The sequence below is a fragment of the Bos indicus x Bos taurus genome, chromosome 16 (assembly GCF_003369695.1).
Source record: "Bos indicus x Bos taurus breed Angus x Brahman F1 hybrid chromosome 16, Bos_hybrid_MaternalHap_v2.0, whole genome shotgun sequence".
Classification (NCBI taxonomy): Eukaryota; Metazoa; Chordata; class Mammalia; order Artiodactyla; family Bovidae; genus Bos; species Bos indicus x Bos taurus.
Window position 1 is genome coordinate 22,795,414 of NC_040091.1, and position 16,707 is coordinate 22,812,120.

The following is a 16,707-nucleotide window of genomic DNA, read 5'->3' on the forward strand; positions in this document are numbered from 1 at the left end:
CTTTTGGCAGGCTCCTGAACACTGACTTCATTTCTCTCACTGTGATAAGGGGGAAAAAAACTACATTGGAAAAATAAATGCCTGACCCAGAAAACAAGGACCAAATAAAAGGGGGAAAAGTCCAACAAAAACACCAGCCTTATGTGGAGTAGAGAAAGAAAAGGAGCAACTTTAAGAACTTGATTAAACCATGAAACCATGAACAGTTCAACTGAGCCTTCTGAGAGAAGAGCAGGAAGAGAGACGGGAAAACCCTGGAGGCCCCTTCAACACTTCAGAACAGAAGACAGAAGATCAGTCAAGGGCTGTGGGAAGGCAGACAGTCACTGGAGGGTCAGAAAGCAGGAGCAGGGGCAACAGGGTGAGCTTGCAACATCCAGACAGCTTCAGCTAAGAAATCTACGGCCCTCAGGCAGAAGCCCACATGGGCTCAAGGGAGAAGCTTCCTGAGGAAGCAAGAGTCACAGGCCTCAGCAGCTCTGGAGACGGAGGTGGTGGCAGCAACCCCTGAGACATAGGACTGAGAGCACAGACAGAGCAGGAATAGGAGCTCGAGATGGAAACGGAATCCAGGGGGTTGCTTGCTTGCATTCTCCATTCCTTCCTTCCCCCTCTTTCTCCCTCCCTCTCTCTTTCTCTCTCTCTCTCACACAACCTGGAGCCTCAGAAGTCTTTAAAGCCTACTCTACAAGTAGGCAGGAATATTTTAAACATTGCTTCCTGGAAAAGGATGCAATGTGTTTTACAGATACAAAAATCTTGGTAGCATAATTAACCTCTTGTTGTGAGGTCTGCTGGCAGAGCCAGGTCTGCTGGCACATGCTGACCCACCTCTGAGAGAAGCAGAAACGGAGAGGACTCCATCTGTCAGTCGCCCCTCTCCTGACACTGTTGAGTCTCTGCTCTGATCCTTGTAAGTGGTAATGAGGGCCTGCCTTATATTAAGTGCTGAGTTCTGGGAACTGAAATTTACCTATATTAAGTGCTCTAGCTCTGGGTTAATACTATGTGCTTCTGTCAAGCTTTTTGAACTCTTTATTTTTTATTATTTTTTAATTTTTTATTATTATTATTTTTTACTTTACAATATTGTATTGATTTTGCCATACATCAACATGCATCTGCTACGGGTGTACACATATTCCCCATCCTGAACCCCCCTCCCACCTCCCTCCCCATACTCTCTCTCTGGGTCATCCCAGTGCACCAGCCCCAAGCTTCCTGTATCCTGCATCAAACCTGGACTGGCTATTCATTTCTTATATGATATTGTACATGTTTTAATGCCATTCTCCCAAATCATCCTCCCCCTCCTTCTCCTACAGAGTCCAAAAGACTGTTCTATATATCTGTGTCTCTTTTGCTGTCTCGCATACAGGGTTGTGTTACCATCTTTCTAAATTCCATATATATGCGTTAGTATACTGTATTGGTGTTTTTCTTTCTGGCTTACTTCACTCTGTATAATAGGCCCCAGTTTCATTCATCTTATTAGAACTGATTCAAATGTACTCTTTTTAATGGCTGAGTAATACTCCATTGTGTATATAAAAAGTGTGGCAGGACATTATTGACTTTGAGGTCAAACAATGAAGTGAAAGCCAAAATCCAGAAAGGAGAGTTGAAGCCAGAACCTGACTTAAGGATGTCTGCCCACCAAAGACAAAGGATCTCGCCTTGGATTTTAACAGCCGTGTGACAGGGTATGATGCAAGAGACAAAACTGAGATGCAGCCATGGTGAGATCAGAGATCCCCTCATAAAGCTCAATCCTTTGGTAAAAGGTTGAATCAAAACAAACAATAAAATAAACACACAAAAACTCACTGCCTCGAAGGAGACAGCATGAAAACTTGCATGTTTCACTCTTGGTTTTAGGTAGAGAGAAAAATATCCCCTGTGGCAAGTTGGAACTATACTCTGGCCTTCATGTGGGAATGTAGTCTAAATTCTCACTATAATTATCATCCTCAAGCAAAGAATTTTTTAACTGCTCACCAGTTTCTAATGGCTTCAGGGACCCAGTGAAAAGAAAAGTAAATCTTCTGCGGGAAAATGTATTTACAATCTTCCTCAAAAAATTCCCTCAAAGAAAATTCCACTGATCATGAGTTCACAATAAAACATCATGAAACTCACAAAACATGAAGAAGCAAACCATCTTGAGAGAGGCAGCAAAACTAATAAACAGCAGAATCGAGCATTCAAAAATTGCTGATTTTAAGAATATAAGATGCAGAAAATAAACTGAGCATATTTAATATATGGGAATAAGGGAAGGTACGAAAAGTAAAAATAAAGATCAAGGCACTGTAAATGAAGAATACATTACTTGAGATTAAAAACTCAATAGAAGGCAGCCCTATTCCTCCCAGCCAGAGAGTTATCTTGATGCTATCGTTTCACGTCACTCTGCAGTCTCTAATGAGCAATTCTTAACATTTGTGGGGCCTCAGTGTTCATTTAACTAATACACTTACTGAACTAATATACTTACTGTTCTAATCCATTTTAGTCATTGAGGAGATGGGTTTCGAAATTACCAAACACTGGACCCAAGGATTATACCCAAAGGAAAAAGTGGTTATTGTAGGAGGTGCAGGCCTTGAGAATACCAGCATCAATACTCTCCTGATAACTCTCTATCTAGCCCGTCAAGGGAAGCCCCCAGTGAAGGGCACATAAAATTGGAGAGTACTGGGGGGAGATGATTCCTCTGGTCTTACGTTTCCTTGAGGAGACTGCCATATTGGCTCTGACTGACCCCTTCATTCCTTCTCCATGGGAGAAGCCACTCCTAGGGTAAGAAGGTCTCCTTTTATTGGTGGGTTTAGTGAAAGTCACTCAGTCATGTCCAACTCTTTGTGACCCCATGAACTATGCAGTCCATGGAATACTCCAGGTCAGAATACTGGAGAGGGTAGCCTTTCCCTTCTCCAGGGGATCTTCCCAATCCAGGGATCAAACCCAGGTCTCCCACATCGCAGGCAGATTCTTTACCAGCTGAGCCACCAGGGAAGCATTGGTGGGTTTAGCGGAAGGAACAGAAGCCTGGCTCAGCCCCTCCCAGGGTTTATCCTTTGAACAATATGCCCCTCGGAGTGTCCATCCTCTCTGCGCCTGGGCCCACCTCTATGCCTCCCACTGTTGAGCTGGGCCCTGAAGAAGATGATGGGTATATTTACTGCTGAGATAAGTATTAGGAAGCTATTGGGACATCAAAGGTCCACCTTCCAATTCAGCCTTTATCAAAAACAATTTTTATTGCCATCTGACTATCTTTGCTCCCTTAGCTCTCAGTTAGTTCTAGGCTCATGAGTGGACATTATTTATTGGTCCCATAAAGTCCCAACAATGTCATCAATCAACTGGTCAGGAGCTGTAGAGCTGGTTGCCAGCTCCTCTCTTTTCTCTCCTGTAAAATCTCAAGGTGGTTTCTTCAAGTTAAGAATTAGACATTAAACAGGTGGTCTGTCCAGATAGTTCCATCTTCAACCTGATTTCTTGGCTGCTCTTCTATCTAAGCAGTCAACCACTAGTTCTCATTGGCCTGAGTCAGGACTATCATTTTTTTTCTATTGTCTATTGGGCTGATACATTTCTTGAGTTGTCACAGCAGACAAAGAACAAGAGCCCAGATATACTTCATCAAAAATTACTTCATTCAAAATTCTCTGGAGACAACTTCTCAGATGTAGACAATAAATATCAGGACACAGACTGTGGAAGACATTCTTCTAAGACAAAGGAGTCTCTAGATACCATTGCCTCTTATAAAAAATGATGACAAGACTAGTATTTGTCATAATCATCAGAGGCAGCTATACACAATGTGATTTATATAAATCACAGTGACTACTGTCTCCACGAAAGAGCAAGAAGAAGGCAAAAGGTAATAAATATATTCTTTATATTCTGTAAGCATCCGACCAAAAGAAAAAAAAATAAGCTTACTTTTACTCCACTTTGTTGGGAAAGTAAACCTCTCAGTAAGGAAAATGGGACTATATAGACAGAACTGCAGGAAAATGTTTAAAAGGCAAATCATCCTGAGTTTTTTATACACACACACACACACACACACACACACACACACACACATGTAGATGGGTTTCCCAGGTGGCGCTAGTGATAAAGAACCTGCCTGCCGATGCAGGAGATGTAAGAGATGCTGGTTGGATCCCTGGGTTGGGAATATTCCCTGGAGAAAGGCATGGCAACCCACTCCAGTATTCCTGCTTGGAGAATCCCATGGACAAAGGAGCCTAGTGAGCTACAGTCCATGGGGTTTCAAAGAGTCAGACACAGCTGAGCACATAGCACATGGCATGGCCAGAAATGGTGATGGATCTATATGGATCATAAGTATGGATAACAGCAATCCATTGTGGGTGTTGGCCCAGGATGAGTTTGGCTGCCAGTTTATGGATGTGGAGCAGGCAAGGACTTGTCCACCGAGGAACTAACTGCTGCTAAGTCACTTCAGTCGTGTCCAACTCTGTGTGACCCCATAGACGGCAGCCTACCGGGCTCCCATTACTGGGATTCTCAAGGCAAGAACACTGGAGTGTGTTGCCATTTCCTTCTCCAATGCATGAAAGTGAAAAGTGAAAGTGAAGTCACCCAGTCGTGTCCAACCCTCAGCGACCCCATGGACTGCAGCCTACCAGGCTCCTCCATTCGTGGGATTTTCCAGGCAAGAGTACTGGAGTCGGGTGCCATTGCCTAATATGACCTTTATTCTTGTCTCTTTAGCCCTTGGACACTCACTATCAACCACCGCCACCAAGTGCCATGTTGAGGAATTTACACAGAATATACTTTCTTCACGATGTCCTGACGAGATAAATAATTACCCACTTTACAGAAGAAGAAACTGAGGTTTAGTAAGTTGAAGTAACTTTCTGGAGGTCATTCAGCTACTGGAATTAGGATTCTACCTATGGAGTATTGATTTATACTTTTGTTTTGGCACCAAGTCCTAACCACTGGACCACTAGGGCATTCCCTGATTCATACTTTTTGACATGCCATTTTGTGATTATTTCCAAATAACTTTTCACTGTTCGTTATTTTTTTTTCTTTCTTTGGTCAAGAAGAGTAGGTTTATAACTAAAGCCCTAGATTTAGCCTTGTAATTCTCTGTCCACAACCATTCACTCGCTGCATGGTTGTGGTCCTGACTCTCAGTTTTTGTTTCCTTATCTGAAAAAAAACAAATACCAAGTATTCCTTCTTGCTAATTATTTCACAAAACATATAATTCTCCAAATGCATGTGATACACTGCTGGGGTTATCCTCCCACACTTTGACAGTGCCTGACGACTCACAGATGTCAAGAAAGACCTTGGTTTTCATTAAGATTTACCTGAGGGGTCAGTCAGAGTAGCCTCTGCATATTGAAAGAACATGGCTGAGAATAAGGAACGGGTCTCTTTATCTTCTGGTTTTGTTGTCTTCAGTTGAATTTGATTTCACGAACGTGAAACAGCACGAAGTTTTCAGTCTTCCTTTGATTTTTCTTACTCATTCCCTGTAAATGACCCAGAACCCCGTCCCTGGGCAGCAAGAGAGGTGAGAGGCTAAGCAAGCTGACCTGAGTGTACAGAGAGAGACCTAAGGTAATCTGTGAAGCACTAGTGGAGATGCTGTGATCTGTGACAGGTGCGTGTACACTGAGTGCTCCTGCGGAAGTGAATTGTTCAAAACACTTGGAAAACAATTATGTCCGATATATACAAACAGCAAAGTAACAGCTTCTGGGAATTAAGCATCACGGTTCGTAAAATCATTTAATAATTATTGTTCATTCCAATCCTGCCTCCAAAGTACAAAGAGAACCCAGGGAACCGATACCTGGAAAATCTTCTTTCTCTTTCCAGTCTGAAAAGCCACCTTCCCTTGTGCAGTTTCTGATCCCTGACTTATTCTGTGGTACTTGCTGCTGGGAGGGAGGTAGCCAGTTCCTCCCGGCCCCTCCTAAACCCTCAGAGCCCTGCCTACACAAGCTCTTAAAGGAAAACAAACCCTATTTGCTTTCAGTATCTACAGGACTGTCTGTGTGAAATGTTCCCATTAGGCTGTAGCATTCAGACTTAATGAGAAGCTTGGGAAAGCCCCTAGTCAGCAGCCTGTTCTAGGCTGTCACTGCCCCTAGCAGGTTGGCTGAGGAAATATGCCAGAAAGGTGATGAGAGAGAGTGGCAAAGAGAGGAAGAGAGAGGGAAAGAACACAGTTTGGAAATCAAAACAAAATTTAAGTAAATTCACAGGGAAGGCATTTGGTTAAAAAATGTTTAATAATAAATACATATTTCAGACCTAAATGTGCCATTCATAAATTGTGTAAATGGCAAGCCTATCCTAGACAGAGCTGCACAAAATTACTTTTGGTTTAAAATAAAAGCCAGTGAGAAGCGAGTGTTAGTCATTCAGTCATGCACAGCTCTTTGCAACCCCATGGACTGTAGCCCGCCCGGCTCTTCTGTCCATGGAATTCTCCAGGCAAGAATACTGGACTGGGTAGACATTCCCTTCTCCAGGGGATCGTCCCAACCCAGGGATCTAACCCTTGTCTCCTGCACTGTAGGCTTTACCCTCTGAGGCACCAATGTAAGGCAAAGTATTGTTCAAACACAAGTCAAGGAAAAGAGAGTTCTGTCTGTTAAATTTTAAAGAAAACTCAAACATGAAAAATAATTGGAAAAAAAAGTGCACACATAAAAGATAAGGTGAAAGTCAAGGAAAATCTAATAAAGTAAACAAGCTGTAGGAAAAACTGCAAGCAAAGCAAATTTCATTCGTAAGTCTAGAGAAAGAAGGTAGGGGTGCCCTGTATTTCCTAGGATCTGAACTGACTTGTTTTCACTCCTCTTCCGTTTCTTCAAACACATTTATAACTCTCTTCCTCCTAATAATCTCACAAATATAGCCATCCAAATTTGAACCTTAAACCTGTTTGTTTTTTTTCTTTTGTGCTTGCAATTTTTCCTTTTTCCTTTTCCTTTTTCTTTAGCTACAAATATCTGTTCCACCATCATTTTTTCCTGTTGGGGATGGACTCCCACTGACTAGATACTGGTATAAGGCTTCCACAATCCCAGTCTTAGCTTAGCGTTCCAGACATTCTTTACTCCCAGGTGATTTTTAAAATTTCTAACTCCCTCTGTCCAATTCTTCAATGTATCTTACTCCATGAATCCCAGAGAGGTTTTTCAAGTCTTAACAGTATATACATTCTGTTTTGTTCACATTTAGAATAAATTAGTGGTCTTCTTTTTACCTATAATCTCAGACATAAAATATAACTGTTATCAAACAGATAAAACAACTAAAAGATCCACAGAACTGGAAGAGACTAAAGGCTTGCTAAGTAAAAAATTCTCTTTGGTCACACATTGCACCAAAAAAAGTGATGGATTATTTGATTCTGATCACTCAACCAGTAGATACAATAGTTCTTTAGTTTATAGGACTTTAAAACCCTTCAAGTTAGAATTTAGTATATAGAAAATCTTATTCCTAAATTTGAGTTGAATCTTTTGAAATCAAGAATCATTTTTTCTTCATATTTTATACCAGGAGGTCCTGGTATAAATCAATATGTATGGATTAATCACATTTTTTCTTAGACTAAGAGACAATTGGGTTAATGTCAGTTTATGAGATTTATTTAAGCCAAATATTGACTCTAAGTTTATTTAACTAATTTGAAGGATATTAAAATATATGTTTTAGGGAAAGTGATAAATATGTAACTCAAAATATAAATGCTAAGACACTAAGTAGCTATCCTAAAATCACTAGGAGGATTTAAACACTCTAAAATTTCTAAGAAGAATTCAGCAATACCAAAAGCTACCAAAGTAAAAATTCCAATATAGAACATGGACCTTAAAGCATTAGCTATATGTGTGCATAGTACCTAAAATAATAAATATAGAATACGAATCTTAAAGCATCATTTATATGTATGTATAGTACCTATCATTATAATTATTTAAAGAAGACTACTATACAGCATCAAACATTTCAGAAGGAGATAGATACTCTAGAATTAAGACAGTAGAAATCCATATGGTCAGGGTAAAATATTTGTCTTTAAGCCTCTTCTTATCTGAATATGAACATAAACATTAGAAATCACTGCTTCCCAAACAAGAGCTGAACTAAGATCTACTTGATAATAATTCAGTTTATAAAAATAGAACAACAGTTATCTACCAGTTTTCATGTTGGTCAAGAAGTCAAACTCTTTGCCTACATTGCTTTTACTATATGCAGGTAAATATCATATGTCAAAAGTAAAGAAAAAATTAGAATTAAAAACACAAGGTAAGTTTAGCAATGCCAATACTAACCGTTGATTTGATCAGCTTCCTTGCCTTATACTTAGCAATAAATAGTTTTCTTCTATCAAATATGTGAATTTTATGATATTGAACCTCCAGTATATGATGACTGATGTAAACAAGGTATATGATCTCAAGTTAACTATTATATTTTACAAAAGATGAGGCCCTAACTGATTCATTAAATAAAATAAAGATACAGACTCTAGTTTCTTGTCTGTTCCCTTTTATACCTAACACATACTATAGGTGTTTTCAAGATGCATCTTCTACTAATAGGAAAATTTAGGCAGAGATAGAATATAGGACTGCTCCCAGCTGGGAAAACTTACAATGGCAGGAGAGACAGGAGGAATACAATAAAAATGCAAAGTCTTACTCTGAGGCCCCCTATTGAGTTACATGACCCTCTGACTAATGAGAGAAAACTTTTCAGCATCAAATAAGAAAAATCTTGAAATTTCTTAAAATCCAGATAAGCAATCAGAATTCAATGATACTGGATGATCACATAATTCAGATTTGCATTGTGATTTCTGTAAAAGAACAATAACTAGTCTATACCAAGAGCCTATTAAATGCTAAGCACTTAGAAGCCCATTGAGTCCTTATTGACTCTAGATTACAGGTGGGCCCACAGCCAGGGGAAGTAATTTGACAGCTGCCCTGTAGGAGAACCATGATTTGGACCTGGTCTGTTCACTCTATAGGACTTCTTAAAAAGCCCTGAAAATTGCTCTTCTGCAAAAAGCTTTTAACATATATTTTTAAAATTCCTTTTGTGGCACTAAAGAAACATGGTTCTATCTAACAACTAATCTTTTGGAATCCATGTTTTTCAATGTATTGTTCTCTTCTGAGATTTAATTTGATCCTTTGACAGATAATCCAATGAGTTTGGTACCCACTCCTAAGTTCCTCCTAAAGATTTACATATAAATAGCTTTCCTTTTTCTCAAACAAGACAGATGTCTACAATAAATAGATACAAATATTCCGATTCAGAAATAGAGCTAAGTTTACTAGATCATCTTTATTTTTTCTTTCTCCATTTTACATCACATTCCTTGAATATATTCTTAAGAGGCTATAAACCTAAACCTAACCGATGGTTTTTGAGCCTTTGCTCCAAGTGAGCTGGTAATGGAGCCTAGTAGTTTTCGAACAATTCGGGGGAAAGAAAATTAAAATATTATTTTAAAACTCAAACACAGTCATGTCACATCTGGATAGACAAAAGGGAGTCACTAAATAAAGGAGACAGCTTTGCATGGCACATCCACTTTCTGGCAAAGGACTCCCTCTATGGCCACGGTTTATCACTCTACCTGTCTGCACATTTTTCATCCCCAGTTACTAAAAAAGACCCCTACGTGGTCAGCTGCCACCCAGCTCATAAGGAACTTTGGACTGGAAGTGACGCTTTGGAGAAAGACCTTTAGTAAAGTTTGGGGAACGAAAGACTGATGGAATGGAGTCTCACTCCACAACACCCCCAGAGGCCCCCAAGATAGCACCTGGCAGGACTCTGACCAAACTACAACATCTGAGGAGGCGTTTACCTGCTTCAGCGTCTCCCTGGGGCCCCCGCGCCGCGCAGTAACAGCAGTCCAAGAAGATGGCATAGTTGAGAATATTGAAGAATAGCCCGATGACTCCAGCACTGAGAACCAGCAGCGGCCTCTCTGTCTTCTGTGGATCAATATACCTTTTGACAGCTTCCACCAGGATGCTGAACATCAGGGCCACAGCGAAAACGGAGTTGCCAAATGCGCCCACGACATCTGCCCGGAGAAAGCCAAATGTGCTTTTCCGGTGCTGCTGTATGCTGCTGGCCCTGACGCCAAAAAGACCGATGATCATGGAGACTAAGTGGGAGAGGACCGCAAAAGCATCGGAGGTCAGCGAGAGGGAGTTGCCTATGTGGGAGATCACTAGCTCCATCACGAAAAGGAGCATGCTCACAATGCACATGAGGATTAAACGGAAACTTCTCCCTGAGTATCGCCCCATGGCGCTCTGCTGTCCCTCTCCTTTTCCTGGGAAGGCTGAGCTCTTAGGGGAGCAGATGTAGAGATCACAGCTCTTGGATAGCTCTCCCCTACAGCCTTTCAGCGCCTGTCATATTTGAAAATCACTTTTTACAGGCTGCTATAAAGCCATAAAACAGTTTAAAGGGCAATTAAGCAAGAGATGTCACGTGAGCAGGGACTTATGGAAATAGAAGACACCAACTTCCAGATATGAACTGGAGGGGCTTCTTTTGCTCATTTGTGTGTATCATTACAAAAGTCAAGAGCCTCTGTGTCTGAATTATGCACAAACTCATGTATGGCTATGGCCTTTCTAGATTCCACACTCCGTGTTTGCAATAATCGTTGTGACATTTTACATAAACAATCATATCTTGTCAACCTGGTGTGTGAGTGGCTTTTAATTCTGTATACTACATGGAACAGGGAATATTCTAGGGGTCAGTAATCCAGAGATTAGAGCTATAGTAAGTGAAAGCCAAAAAACAGCTCGGGTGATTTTTTTCTTCTGCCTTGCGCACTGATCTGGAATAAACAAGCACCCCACTTCCAAACCCTTTCCATAAATAAGACAAAAAAAAAAACATTCTTCATGTTTAGGAAAGATATAATACCTTTAAAGGAGCTAAAGACATAATCCCAGTTAGTTTTAGGAAGAAAGTCAAATTACAGTGTCTTGATTTAACCGATGTAAGAAGATATTTTTGCTTTTAATATTATCTTCTGTCATGTATAAGCCTTAAAGGTTTACCAGTTCCCAAATATCTAAAACAACAGTAGCTGCTATTGCTTTGAGTAGACTGCCTACAGTCAATCCTTTAAAGAAATACAGATTGAAATGACTATACCCAATCCTAACTGAATTTGAAGTCTGACTGTGATGGCTAGTTTTATGCATCAATTTGACTGGGTTTGCAGGTGCCCAGATATTTGGTCAGACATTACTGTGAGTGTTTCCATGAAGGTGTTTTTGGGTGGGACTAACAGTTGAATCAGTAGACTAAGTAAAACAGGCAACCCACTCCAGTATCCTTGCCTGGAAAATCTCATGGACAGAGGAGCCTGGTGGAGTGCAGTCCATGGGGTTGCAAAGAGTCGAGCACAACTGAGCGACTAACACATAACACACATACATCCTTAGTGGGGGCCTCATCCAATCAGTTGAAGGCCTGAACAGAACAAACTGGCTGACTCTCCTGCAAGTAAGGGAAGATTCCTCTGACTGCCTGCCTTCAAACTGGGACACTGGCTTTTTTCCAGCTTTCAGGGTCAGACTGAAAGCTTGGCTCTTCCTGGGTCTAGAGCCTGTGGGCCTTTAGACTAAAACTACACCATAGGTCTCTGCTTGCCATTTTGACATTGGGACTTTCTCAGCCTTCATAATGGCAGGAACCAATTCCTTTTAGTAAGTCTCTATTTATATACATATCCTACTGGTTCTATTTATCTGAAGAACTTAAGACTAATACACTGATTTTGACTAAAATATGACTACTTAGATGTAGCCCTAATAATTTCCTTGGTATCTCACAGTTCAGTTCAGTTCAGTCGCTCAGTCGTGTCCGACTCTTTGCGACCCCATGAATTGCAGCACGCCAGGCCTCCCTGTCCATCACCAACTCCCGGAGTTCACACAAACTCATGTCCATCAAGTCGGTGACTCCATCCAGCCATCTCATCCTCTGTCGTCCCCTTCTCCTCCTGACCCCAATCCCTCCCAGCATCAGAGTCTTTTCCAATGAGTCAACTCTTCGCATGAGGTGGCCAAAGTACTGGAGTTTCAGCTTTAGCATCAGTCCTTCTAATGAACACCCAGGACTGATCTCCTTTAGAATGGACTGGTTGGATCTCCTTGCAGTCCAAGGGACTCTCAAGAGTCTTCTCCAACACCACAGCTCAAAAGCATCAATTCTTCGGCACTCAGCTTTCTTCACAGTCCAACTCTCACATCCATACATGACCACTGGAAAAACCATAGCCTTGGCTAGACGGATCTTTGTTGGCAAAGTAATGCCTCTGCTTTTGAATATGCTATCTAGGTTGGTCATAAGTTTCCTTCCTAATTAAAAGTAAGCGTCTTTTAATTTCATGGCTGCAATCACCATCTGCAGTGATTTTGCATAAATCATTGCCAATTCAGTTGCTATTCTAACAGTGAGACTTCTAGACAACCAGACTGTGATAATTACCGCAGTCAAGGTGACATTAAGGTTTTTGGCCCAAAATAATGACGCTGCAAAGTGAGATGAACGTAAAACAAAGGTGACAGCTCTAGGAACAGTGTGGGAGCAAGAGGTGGAAACGTTGTCACCTGGTGTATCTATTAGACATCCAAGGTGAAACGCTAAGTCGAGAATTGGATAAGGGAGCCTGGAGTTCAGAGGAGAAGGGGATAGGCTGGGAATACGTGAACTTGAGAGTTGACAATACATGGATTTAGAAGTCAAAAGATGCCCAGAGATAACCAAGGATGTGAGAGAAAATACAAAATGAAGATACAAGTAGATAAGAGAGAAGGACCAGAAAGATGAAAGGGAAGCCAGGAGAGTACAGTAGTATTCAAGAAAGAATGTGTTTCAAAGAGGAGAGAACTAGCTGGGTCAAATATTGAGAGGACGAGAAGCACTGAGGACTGGAAATGATGACTGGATTTAACCTTATGGAGGCCCTGGTGACCTTAGCGAGAGGGCAAACTAAGTGAAACAGTGACAGATTTTACTTTCTTGGGCTCCAAAATCACTGCAGATGGTGACTGCAGCCATGGAATTAAAAGATGCTCCTTGAAAGAAAAACTATGACAAACCTGGACAGTGCATTAAAATGCAGAGACATCACTTTGCCAACAAAGCTCTGTCTAGTCAAAGCCATGGTTTTTCCAGTAGTCATGTACAGATATGAGAGTTGGACCATAAAGAAGGCTGAGCACCAAAGAATTGATGCTTTTGAACTGTGGTGCTGGAGAAGACTCTTGAGAGCCCCTTGGACTACAAGATCAAACCAGTCAATCCTAAAGGAAATCAACCCAGAATTAGAAGGACTGATGCTGAAGCTCAAGCTCCAATACTTTGGCCACCTGATGCAAAAAGCAGACTCATTGGAAAAGACACTGATGCTGGGAAAGATTAAAAGGAGAGGGGCAGCACAGGCTGAGATGGTTAGACAGCATCACTGAACTCAACGGACATGAATTTGAGCCAACTCTCTGAGCGATGGAGAAGGATAGGGGAACCTGGCACGCTGCAGTCCATGGGGTCGCAAAGAGGTAGACACGACTTGCTGACTGAACAACATGAATTGGGTTCAAGAGAACAGAGAGAAGAAATTGGAGATGGCAAGTACAGATAATCCTTTCAAGGAGTTTCATTGCAAAGCAAAAGGAATATGGAGACAGGAAAGGGTATTTTTAGGCTGGGGAAGGTAACAGCACATTTTTAAGCTGATGGAAAGATCCAGTAGAGAAAGAAGATGTGATGATACACGGAGAGAGCTGCTGAAGTGTCACCATCAAGGCGGCCAGAGTTGAGGAGTTTTAGTGCACACGTGGAGGGGGTGCCCTCTGCTATGAGAAGAATGTTCATCCACCTAAACAGACATTTCTCTAAAGACATACAGATGGCCAACAGGCACATGAAAAGATGCTCAATATTGCCAATTATTACATAAATGCAAATCAAAACTACAATGAGATACCACCTCATACTAGCTTATGGTATGGCCATCATTTTAAGATCTACAAATAATAAATGCTGAAGGGGGTGTGACTATTGGTGGGAATATAAACTGGTACAACCACTATGGAACAGAGTGGAGGTTCCTCAAAAAGCTAAAAATAGAATTGCCATATGATCTAGCAATCCCATTCCTGGGCATCTATCTGGACAAAACTGTAATTCAAAAAGATACATACACCCCCATGTTCACGGCAGCATTATTTACTATAGCAAAGACACAGAACATCCTAAATGACCACTGACAGATGAATGGATATGGAAGATGTGGTACATATTATATATACCATTGAATATTAGCCATAAAAAGGATGAAATGCCATTTGCACCAACATAGATGGATGTAGAGATTATCATATTAAGTAAGTCAGAAAGAGAAAAACAGATACCATGTATCACTTATATGTAGAATATAAGAAAATGATACAAATGAACTTATTTACAAAACAGAAACAGACTCACACAGAGAACAGACTTGTGGTTGCCAAGGGGCAGAGAGAGTAGGGGAAGGAAGGATTGGGAGTTTGGGATTAGCAGATGTAAACACATATAGGATGCATAAAAACAAAGTCCTACAGGATAGCACTGTATGGGCTACCCTGGTAGCTCAGTTGGTAAAGAATCTGCCTGCAATGCAGGAGACCCCGGCTCGATTCCTGGGTTGGGAAGATCCCCTGGAGAAGGGATAGGCTACCCACTCCAATACTCTTGGGCTTCCCTGGTGGCTCACAGTAAAGAATCTGCCTGCAATGTGGGAGACCTAGGCTTGATCCCTGGGTTGGGAAGATCCCCTGGAGGAGGGCATGACAACCCACTCCAGCATCCCCGCCATGGAGAATCCCCATTGACTGAGGAGCCTGGCAGGCTACAGTCCATGGGGTCACCAAGAGTTGGACATGACTGAGTGACTAAGCACAGCACCGTATAGCACAGGGAACTATATTCCATATCCTGTGATAACATAATGGAAAAGAATATGAAGAAATATATATAAGTGTCACTTTGCTATTGACATATAGCAGAAATTAATGCAATGTGTGTTAGTTACTCAGTAGTATCCAACTCTTTGTGATCCCATGGACTGTAGCCCACTAGGCTCCTCTGTCCATAGAATTCTCCAGGAAGAATACTGAAGTGGGTTGCCACTTCATTCTCCAACATAATATTATAAATCAACTATATTTTAATAAAACAAATGATAAATTTTTTAAAAAGACGATAGTTCATCTGAAATAGCAGAGAAGGTGGAAATGTGGACACTTGAGCGGGAAAGATACGGTGGGGGTTCTTGTGAGTCTCTTCATATTGTCTCTATCTTCTTAGTGAAATAGACATCAACCTGATCAACCAAAAGTCAGAAAGGGGAAGTACTGAGAATCCGAGGGGAGAAAAGCTCTGGAATAATTGTTCAGAAGAGTGAGAAAATGAATGCTGGAAGGAAATATAGTACAGTTATGTATTTGTGTGCCTGCAAGTGCATGCTCAGGAGCATCCAGCTCTTTGCGACCCCAGGGACTATAGCTCGCCAGGCTCCTCTGTCCATGAAAATTTCCAGGCAAGAATACTGGAGTGCATTGCCATTTCCTACTCCAGGGGATCTTCCTGACCCAGGGATCGAAACTGCATCTCCCCTGTCTCCTGAATTGGCAGGCGGAATCTTTACCACTGTGCCACCTGAGAAGCCAATTACATATTTAGTACACGTAAAGTAATGTCAGTGTTAACATTGTCACCAGTCTGTGGAACCCCAAGCGCCTCACTCATTCAACAGGTGTTTCTTAATCACAAAATTTGGTTTTGGTGACCGTATTACGTGAGACTTTGTTGTTGTTGCTCAGTTGCTAAGTCATGTCCAACTCTTTGCAACCCCATGGGCTGCAGCACGCCAGGTTTCCTGGTCCTTCGTTATATCCTGGAGTTTGCTCAAACCCATGTCCATTGAGTCGGTGATGCCATCTATGCATCTCATTCTCTGTCATCCTCTCCTCCTGCCCTCCATCTCTCCCAGCATCAGTCTTTTCCAAAGAGTTGGCTCTTCGCTTCAGGTGGCCAAAGTATTAGAGCTTCAGCTTCAGCATCAGTCTTTCCAATGAATATTCAGGGTTGATTTCCTTTATGATTGACTGGTTTGATCTCCTTGCTGACCAAAGGATCTCAAAGAGTCTTCTTCAGCACCGCAACTTGAAAGCATCCATTCTTTGGTGCTCAGCCTTCTTTATGGTCCAACTCTCATATCTGTACATGACTACTGGAAAAATCATAGCTTTAACTATACAGACCTTTGTCAGCAAAGTGATGTCTCTGCATTTTAATACACTGTCTAGGTTTGTCGTGGCTTTTCTTTCAAGGAGCATCTTTCCATCTGCAGCGATTTTGGAACCCAAGAATAAAATAAAATCTGTCACTGTTTCCACTTGTTCCCCATCTATTTCCCATGAAGTGATGGGACCAGATGCCATGATCTCAGTTTTTTGAATGTTGAATTTTAGGTTGGTTTTCTCACTCTCTTTTTTCACCCTCATTAAGAGGCTGTTCAGTTCCTCTTTACTTTCTGCCAATAGAGCTGTATCATCTGAGACTTATTTAATAGAATTT